Source organism: Mizuhopecten yessoensis, unplaced genomic scaffold (genome assembly GCF_002113885.1).
Source record: "Mizuhopecten yessoensis strain PY_sf001 unplaced genomic scaffold, ASM211388v2 scaffold3229, whole genome shotgun sequence".
NCBI lineage: Eukaryota > Metazoa > Mollusca > Bivalvia > Pectinida > Pectinidae > Mizuhopecten > Mizuhopecten yessoensis.
Genome location: NW_018404940.1, coordinates 1,286,275 through 1,296,486, shown reverse-complemented (window position 1 = coordinate 1,296,486; position 10,212 = coordinate 1,286,275).

The window sequence follows — 10,212 nt, the reverse complement described above, 5'->3', positions numbered from 1 at the left end:
TGGACGTTGTAGATGTCACAGTTGACATTTCCCCTGATGTCTTTAACCGCTGGCCCATTTTGTGTCATTAATGATGCTACGTTTCAATTAGTTAATTAGGGAAATATCTTAAAATGTTCACCAAGAGTGAATACCGGCACCGTTATACTTATGATCTGACACGTTGACGATAGCCTTTATACGGTTTTACTTAATGAGAAATATGGTCTTGTATCCTTTATTGATACATTATCAATATTTCTCATGAGTAACGATGCATGATCTTATTGATGCTGGGTAATACGAAATAAATTACACTTGTATTAATTGTTCTATTACCTGTATACAACATAATTATAAAGTATTAATTATTCTATTACCTGTATACAACATAATTATATAGTATTAATTGTTCAATTATGGAACATAGTGTCAAATGTTCAATTAATTTATACGAACATACTACACTATTACATCATTATAATTATAACACTTAACACAACACAAAACATGCTATATCAATAAAGTTATCAAAACGTAGTGCAGTCTGTAGTTGAGTTTAAAAAGTTAGTAAGATGACTCCGTTAAGGACACCTAGAACAAAGTTGAACTAAGCTAAAACATTTTCCAAATACAACATTCGAAATGCTAACTTCTAATGCGTCTGTGTTATAATCTTTCTAAACACGATTGACGACGATATAGTATTAGGAAATGCAATTTGGCATTGGAACTGAAACTTCACAAGAATCCAACAACATTTATCGCTTACTCTGCTCAACCAACCCATTATACAATCTTCTTACCACCAGTTTTAGTTCCGTTAAATTCTCATACAGTATTGTAAGTATCTCGAAAAAATGGAATGCGATTTTGAAGAACTCAAATGATCTTAATCATATTAAACATATCTTCTCCAAAATGTTTCTTTTATCTAAACATTTGGCTTTTCTACTCTTTACACTACCAAACGTTATACCAAAAGGAAGGAACACTTTCGTTCTTTTATTACAAGGTACTTCGTTTCCTAGAACGGCTACGATTTCATTTTATGGTTGAAAACTATTTTGGAGCAGTGTTGTGTGTAAACAACCAAGGCTGAGATGATTATACTGAGCATGCTATGGGAGATTGCTCGAGTCTGTTTTCGGTGGCAATTTTTATCGACAATCAGTTGCCATTCCTATAGGAACAAACTGTGTCCCTCATTTGGCCGATTTGGTTTTGTTTTATATGAGCTGAATTTATTGAAGAGCTTATGAGGACCGGTAACGAAAATCTGGTCAAGTCCCTAAATTTCGCTTAAGATATATCGATGATCCGCTGGATAACACTTACAACATGACCAATAGGGACGGCTTACTACTGAGTTGTACGCAATGCGTGTCATTTTCGGTTTTCCGATCATTCACTTATCTGTTTCCTCAACTAACGATTCAAACGCTTGCTACGAATATCATGATTTCTGTAATAGACTGTTGCCAAAAAAATTTTCCAGCAGACTGTAGGCATTCCTATGGGAATAAACTGTGCCCTCTTCTGGCCGGTTTCATCTTCAATTTCAAATTCAGATATATCGTGTGCTGTCTTTGAATAACAAAGAGTTAACAACATCGATCGCATATACCCTCCCTGAGCTTGAAATCAAGAACACCGCAGTCTCTTCTTCTTCAGCTTCTTTCCTCGATCTTTAACTACGACATGACCGATAAGAATGGCTTGCTACTAAACTACAATAAGCGAAACGACTCTGACTACGATGTTGACATCTCGCAGTTGATTCGGTATTCGAGGGCTTGCTTCGAATATCATGACTTACGTGAAAGATGTCGACTACTGACAGAAAATCGTGCAACAAAAGGTTTCCAAACAAGAGGCCCAATGGGCCTGCATCGCTCACCTGTTATTTATCTAACACTTGTAATCTTAAGATTTCATAAGAACCTATTAAAAGATTTAAACATATGACGCCTCTGACCTGGATTGTCGAACAAGGGCATTAGGTTGAAAGTGGATCAAGGTCATTCATTTGAACTAACATGGTAGTCCTTCATCCCAGCATGCTACAGGCCCAATTTCAGTACCCTGCCCCTTTTGCTTATTGAAAAGAAGTCGCTTGAAGATTTTACGACATTTGACCCCTTCATCCCAGTATGCTACAGGCTGAATTTCAGTACCCTGGCCCTTTTGGTTATTGAGAAGAAGTCGTTTGAAGATTTTATGACATTTGCCCCCTGTGACCATGAAAGTTGGTCAAGGTCATTTATTTGAACAAACTTGGTAGCCCTTCATCCCAGCATGCTACAGGCCCAATATCAGTGCCCTGGGCATTTTGGTTATTGAGAAAAAGTCGTTTGAAGATTTTGTGACATTTAACCCCTTTGACCTTTGAAAATTGGTCAAGGTCATTCATCTGAACAAACTTGGTAGCCCTTTATCCCAGCATGCTACAGGCCCAATATCAGTACCCTGGGCATTTTGGTTATTGAGAAGAAGTTGTTTAAAGTTTTAAACATATTTGACCCCTGTGACCTTGAATATGGGTGAAGGTCATTCATTTGAACAAACTTTGTAGCCCTTCATCTCAGCATGCTACTGGCCAAATATCATTACCCTGGGCATTTTGGTTATTCATAAGAAGTTGTTTAAGGTTTTTAAACATATTTGACCCCTGTGACCTTGAATATGGGTGAAGGTCATTTATTTGAACAAACTTTGTAGCCCTTTATCTCAGCATGCTACTGGCCAAATATCATTACCCTGGGCATTTTGGTTATTCAGAAGAAGTTGTTTAAGGTTTTTAAACATATTTGACCCCTGTGACCTTGAATATGGGTAAAGGTCATTCATTTGAACAAACTTTGTAGCCCTTCATCTCAGCATGCTACTGGCCAAATATCATTACCCTGGGCATTTTGGTTATTCAGAAGAAGTTGTTTAAAGTTTTAAACATATTTGACCCCTGTGACCTTGAATATGGGTGAAGGTCATTTATTTGAACAAACTTTGTAGCCCTTTATCTCAGCATGCTACTGGCCAAATATCATTACCCTGGGCATTTTGGTTATTCAGAAGAAGTTGTTTAAAGTTTTAAACATATTTGACCCCTGTGACCTTGAATATGGGTGAAGGTCATTCATTTAAACAAACTTGGTAGCCCTTCATCCCAGCATGCTACAGGCCCAATATCAGTACCCTGGGCATTTTGGTTATTGAGAAAAAGTCGTTTGAAGATTTTGTGACATTTAACCCCTTTGACCTTTGAAAATTGGTCAAGGTCATTCATCTGAACAAACTTGGTAGCCCTTTATCCCAGCATGCTACAGGCCAAATATCAGTACCCTGGGCCATTTGGTTATTGAGAAGAAGTTGTTTGAAGATTTTAAAGACATCTGACACCAGTGACCTTGAATATAGATGAAGGTCATTTATTTGAACAAACTTTGTAGCCCTTCATCTCAGCTTGCTACTGGCCAAATATCATCACCCTGGGCATTTTGGTTATTCAGAAGAAGTTGTTTAAAGTTTTAAACATATTTGACCCCTGTGACCTTGAATATGGGTGAAGGTCATTCATTTGAACAAACTTTGTAGCCCTTCATCTCAGCTTGCTACTGGCCAAATATCATCACCCTGGGCATTTTGGTTATTCAGAAGAAGTTGTTTAAAGTTTTAAACATATTTGACCCCTGTGACCTTGAATATGGGTGAAGGTCATTCATTTGAACAAACTTTGTAGCACTTCATCTCAGCATGCTACTGGCTAAATATCATCACCCTGAGCATTTTGGTTATTCAGAAGAAGTTGTTTAAAGGTTTTTTAATACAATTGACCCCTGTGACCTTGAATATGGGTGAAGGTCATTAATTTTAACAAACTTGGTAGCCCTTCATCAAAGTTTGCTTCTTGCCAAATATTGACACCCTAGGCCTTTCGGTTATTAAGAAGAAGTCGTTTAAAGTAAAATATTGACGCCGGACGACGGACGGACGGACGACGGACGCCGCGCCACGGCATAAGCTCACTTGGCACTTCGTGCCAGGTGAGCTAAAAAAACAGGTTGATGAAGAATACGGACAAGTGTTATGGCCGCCATAATGATATATCTCATACGGAGTTAATAATATTGATATATCTCATACGGAGTTAATAATATTGATATATCTCATACGGAGTTAATACTATATCTCATATGGAGGTTGACGTTTTTAGTTATTCTCATATTTCTCTTCTTGATATTACGGTCTATGTTTTTATCATGCTCATAGGTGAGCCTTGTGGTTTTGTTTTCACTACCCTAGTTCTTGATATGAGGACGTGACATTGCTTGGATTTGACCTCGATTTACATGGCTGGAGGAGAAAGGAGCAGAAAGCACTTCGGTATTCTCTTCTATCAAATTGATGACGATTTTTAGCAACTTTCCGATTTTTAGCAACTTTCACAGTCGCTAATATGCTATTTCTCTTTCTGAAGGATGATGCTTTAGTTGTCCTCATAATATGCCTTGTAGTTTCTTTGTCACTACTTTGCCCATCGCTTTGAGTACGTGATAATATTTCGATTTGGTACTTAGGATCTACGGAGAGAGAAGACCTCATGGACCATCACGTAAACCTTGACATGAAAGAAAAACAAATTCAGTTGGATTTTAAACTCAATAGAAATCATTAGAATTCGGATGCGAATCCTGACAAAATTACTCGTCCGTCACAATGTTTCCTTTTACTCGCAGGTTGTCGATTCCTTTACGATGTCGTTGACGATCGAGGACTTGAAGATATAATTGATGTTGATTCTGAAATAATGTAGTTGTGATGACGACGATAAAATATGTCAGCATGGAATATTGGTCAACAGAGATTAAATTAATTGTATGTAACATAAAACCTATATATATAACAAATAAACTACTGCCATAACGTCTATTACATGAAGTAGATTTGTATACTAACGAAACAGCCATATACCTCTAGCACCAGGGCCTACACCACACCTTTTCCCGCCCTTTACAAATATATTCCTGATTTACCTGTACGTTATCTTTAAGATTAATCTATACATTCTTGTTTATGCTATTCTATAGGTGACGCATACCATCCGTTCTATAAAAACACTCATTGGTTTGATAATGAGTCACAACTGATAATCGCTGTTTATTTACCGAGTAGGAGATATGTCATATTGGAGATAAGGTTGATAATGATGAGATGAAGTACTCTATCAGACCAAATAGGATTGTCGAATAAGGTGAAAACGAATCATACTTGTCAATGTGTTTAGAACTTTTTAGCTTTAAACAAAAGAATAAATGGATGATTAAAATTATATGTAGCTGGATAAAATCAAACGTTTTACTCGAGATAACTTTAACGTATAGCTCCCCAATGACGATGTCAAATAAATATCTAATATTGATAAGTTTTTATCTACTTCCTCCAAGTATGAAAACTACACATGGAACACCTCTTAATGTTCACCTTACGACCTTTAGGAACTACATACATTTTATAAACCTTTAACGTTGATATACCACACCTTTTCTTGCTCTTTACAAATTAGTTATCAAAAAATTGTACATTATCTGGTATTCTATTATATTATATAGTATTCGCAATATCATTGTTGGGTACGAGGTGAGAGAATTAAGTCAACCATGATGAAATAATGGGGTATGAGAGTTCTACCAAAGGGTGTTAAATCTGGGCCTGTATTCATGAAACCGTTCTCATGCTCAGGCATGGATTTTGTGCTCAATCCAACATCCTTGTAACTCACTTAAATCATGTCAAACGATCAAAAAGGCAAATGTGAACATTATAAACAGTTTTCGGCTTTAAGTCTTCTCATTGGTTTTCCAAACCAGTGACAAAATAAGATCTTTGATTAATTTATAACGGAAACAAGAAATTTGGCTTGAGCACAAAAACAATTCTTGAGCATGAGAACGGTTTCTTGAATACGGGCCCTGGTTTCAAAACCTCCGGAAGCCACGTTTCCAACCCAAATGCTACACCGCGATTATGTCCTGTCTGTTTGCATATGAATGGCACACTATATCTGTGTAAGAAACCACACAACAACTGCTTACATATTTTCATGGAATATTATTATAAGTGACGAGCACCCACTTAAATGGGTACTCTTCTTTGCGTCGTCATACCTGGTGAGGGCTCCGTAGAGGTGATCAGTTATTCTATCATGTTTCCAGTAGATTTTTTCTTATATTCTAATAAGTGTGTTTGTTGTTGCGGTTGTTAGTTGTCTTGTCAAGGGCTTCCAGCTCAGAATGGTGTGAGTTTATGGATTATGTGACTGCACTGGTCTCAAGTTCATGTCTTACCGACTGCTGTATTTTTGCATTAATTATCACTGTATTTTTTATTGCCTATCCATGTAACTTGTGTTTTACTTTTATTTATTTTAAGACCACAAATGTTTGCAAATAAATTTAGTTCTTTTATTGATTCTTTTAATAATTGTTTTGTTCAATCTAAAAAAAAAAAAAGAGGTATCGTCTGCATATTGTGAGAGAAGTAGTGGACAGTTGTCTACATTATATATAATTTATATATAATTATTATGTCTATGTCTAATTGCAAGTATTTCTGAACACAAAATAAAAATGTATGAAGCTATCGGATCACCTTGACGGCAACCCCTCTTAATTTCAAAAAATATGAGAGATTACCACCTTGATTTATTGCAGTCATAGAATTATTATGTAATGCTTTTATCCAACTTTTAATATCCTCACCAAAATTAAAATATTTAAATGCATTATCAATAAACTCCCAGCTAACAGAATCATATGTCTTTTCAAAATCAACAATCAAAAGCATCCCATCTATATCATTGTCCTCTGTATACTGCATTATATCGTAAATGAATCGTGTATTTTCCCCAAACATCTGCCTGAAATAAATCCTGTCTGGTCAGTGTTAATTAATTTATCTGAAATAGTTTTTAATCTAGAAGCTATTGAGCCAGATGCAATTTTGTAAACAATATTCAAAAGACAAATAGGTCTCCAATTTTTAAGAAATTGCCTTGGTTTATCACCTTTTGGTATGCATGCAATAATTCCTTGTTTCTGAGTTATAGATAAGTTTCCATTTATATATGCATAATTAATTGCTTACAACAAACCTAGTTGTTTCCAACAACACTTACACAAATTCTACTGTAAATCCGTCCGACCCGGGGCTTTTATTATTTTTCATGTGTTTTAAAGTATGTTTCGCTTCAGTAAAAGTTATATTACCTTCTAAAGATAAAGATTCTACATTGTTTTATTTTGGAACATTACAATTGGATAGAAATTGATTTAAATCCACTTCTTCGATAATACTATTACTTGCATACAGTTGTTCATAAAATAATTTAACTTCATTTGAAATATCTTCTTGTTTTCTTATAACATCACCATTTTCTTTTTCTTTTTCTATCATCGGGATAATTTTTGAGCTAAAATGTTTGTTTTCAAGATTAAAAAAATAGTAAGTTACCAATACATTTTATATAAGGCTATATATTTCTGTTATAAAGATATGTACATGTATGTACTGCATATATTTAAAGAAGGAGGTTTTTATAGGCCTGTTGCCCAAATCCTTTTGTATGAAAAACCTTTTCAATAAAATTATATTTAAATTATACCTACAGTCCTAACCAATAGAAATAAGAAGAATTGAAGCAAATATTTTGAAAGATTGTTTGTAGATGAAAAAAGCCCTTAGAATGAAGCAAATGGAAATTTCATTTATTTAAGATTTAAGTGGTATTTAAGGTAAAAGAAAATAGAAAATCCATGTCTACAAAAACCTATAAAACCCATTATAACGTGACATGTCTTGCTATCACAGATAAATCATACTGAAACTAATATCTCATGTGAACCGTGCCAGAACAAATACCAGCTACGAGGCTACGGGCCACCTTGAAACTCACCAGCAGAGTCCACCGACAAATACCAGCTATGGGCATATACCATCTCGTGATAGTTACATACATAATACATAATAAGGAAAATGGTTTCAAAACATAAATTAAACACAAGTGAGAAGAAAAGAAAATAATGATTTTGTATTTCTTTATTGTAATACTTTCTTAATGATAATAATTCAAATACTTATCATAACGAATACCATTATAAAACATTTCAAAGATTATATCTATAACTTATACAAGCTACCACATTTAAAACAAAGTAATTCAACTGCAATATGTGTTCCCTCAGCACTTCAACAAAATGCGGTAAAAAAAACCCAAAAAAAACAATGATCGTAATTTCTTCATATGTGATAAATTGATGAAACCTGAGGAAATCTGCTAAGAGGGGATGGTACCAATTGTTTCATAGTCATGTGTCATGCTATCGGTATCTCAGCTTTATAGTCATTAAACCGTTACGACAGTGATGTCATCAAACGCAATCATTTGTTAGACATACATGGATGGAAGACATTTCTATTGATTAAGCAACTGTGCATCTTACAAAAGTTCTTTTTGAATGAGATGGGTCTTTTAAACCTGAAATTCCATATCTTTGATTTTGTTGAAGTAAAAACAAGGTTTGCAAAATATAATAATAATATAATAATAATATAATGATATAATAATATAATGATATAATAATATTTCAATAATATAATAATATAATATAATAATATAATACAGCAACTTTTGCAAACACACAAAAAAGGTACCAGCTGGCCGGAAAGCACACAATGTTGACGAAGGTAAAGACACGAACTATTAACGCGGAGACAATCATGAATGTAAATGCTATTTTCTCGCAAATTTGTTTCGTTATGTGAAAAACGGGATAAATGAATTTGTAATTTCGCCAGTTTCATATCAATAACATAACAAGAGGTCGTGTTCGTGAACATGTATTGATTCGTTTTAAGGATATAATAATGTTAGCTTTGGACAACAATTCAAAAGCAATGTTTATCAATTCAATGCATACCTATATATGATGCTCACTGTAACTTTACGGCATATGGTTGTATGATCCAACCACTACCCACGTGTCTATATCTATGGCATTGGTATAGTCCTTTGGAGTTCACATATACTATTGAAAGTCTACAGTTTGCCTTGCCAGTCTAATACATGTATTATTATTTTTTACTTCCGCGATAAATATTCAAAACAGAAACATTATCTATTTCTTGATAACTTCTCTCGAGATCGATCCTGTCTTGATATGGCTACTAAATTATCGATATTAATTATCTCGCCAATCAATAATATATCGATGATTTAAATACATCTTTGCCGATATGAAAATATATCTGGAACATGTGCATGGACTCCGGTTTATTTGTCAAGTTACAGGACATACAATAGTTTGCATTTTAAGGAAGTAAATGTTGTGTTAATATATATCTATGACTTGTCGATGGCACAGAGATAGTGACCCTGTTTACTAGATACGTCGATGACACGAGTCTCTCTCTCTATATATCTGTTATCACCTGCAAGTGTGTCACTTCTCAAACATTTCATATCAGTCCTGATTTTCAGGGCTCATCGGGTGGCTGTCATTTAAATGTCGTGAACGATCGTTTGGTAAACACCACATGTCCACCATTCAGTGGTCATTCCTAATTCCGCATAATACAGATATTTACAATGATTATATTCATATATGATATGATGATTATTGTATTAGCACTATTTTGTTTAAAAGGTGTTGAAAAACAGATCGCCCCTGCTACACATAACATATTGATATTAAGTAAGAGTTGACCATACTATTTGATTATCAATACATTGCAATATTTGTCAAGCAATATATATATTGCATTTTGATTTTGAAATGGCATGATATTGCAATATTGTTTTTTACGAAGCCATGAAATGATTTAACAGAAATACAATAGAGATTGAAACATTATTATCTTAGTTTTAAAATCTTTCTTGGTGTGAAACCTCTAAACCTATATAGAATAATTTTAAATTTATCATTACTGTTTACTTTCGGTATAATCCATTTAAAATAATTAAAAATGTACTTAATTTCAGGAAATAAAATATCCTAGGGATATATTGCAATATGAAAATGCTTGCAATAACCACCCCGTTATCTAACCAGTGGACTGCAATCATATAAACCTAGCAGTATTCCTTCGTACTTTTTTCGTTCTCTTTCATGGTCATAAAAGTTATGGTGCATTTTAACTTTTTCTATCGGGCAGGTATATTAGATAGCGTGTCGAACA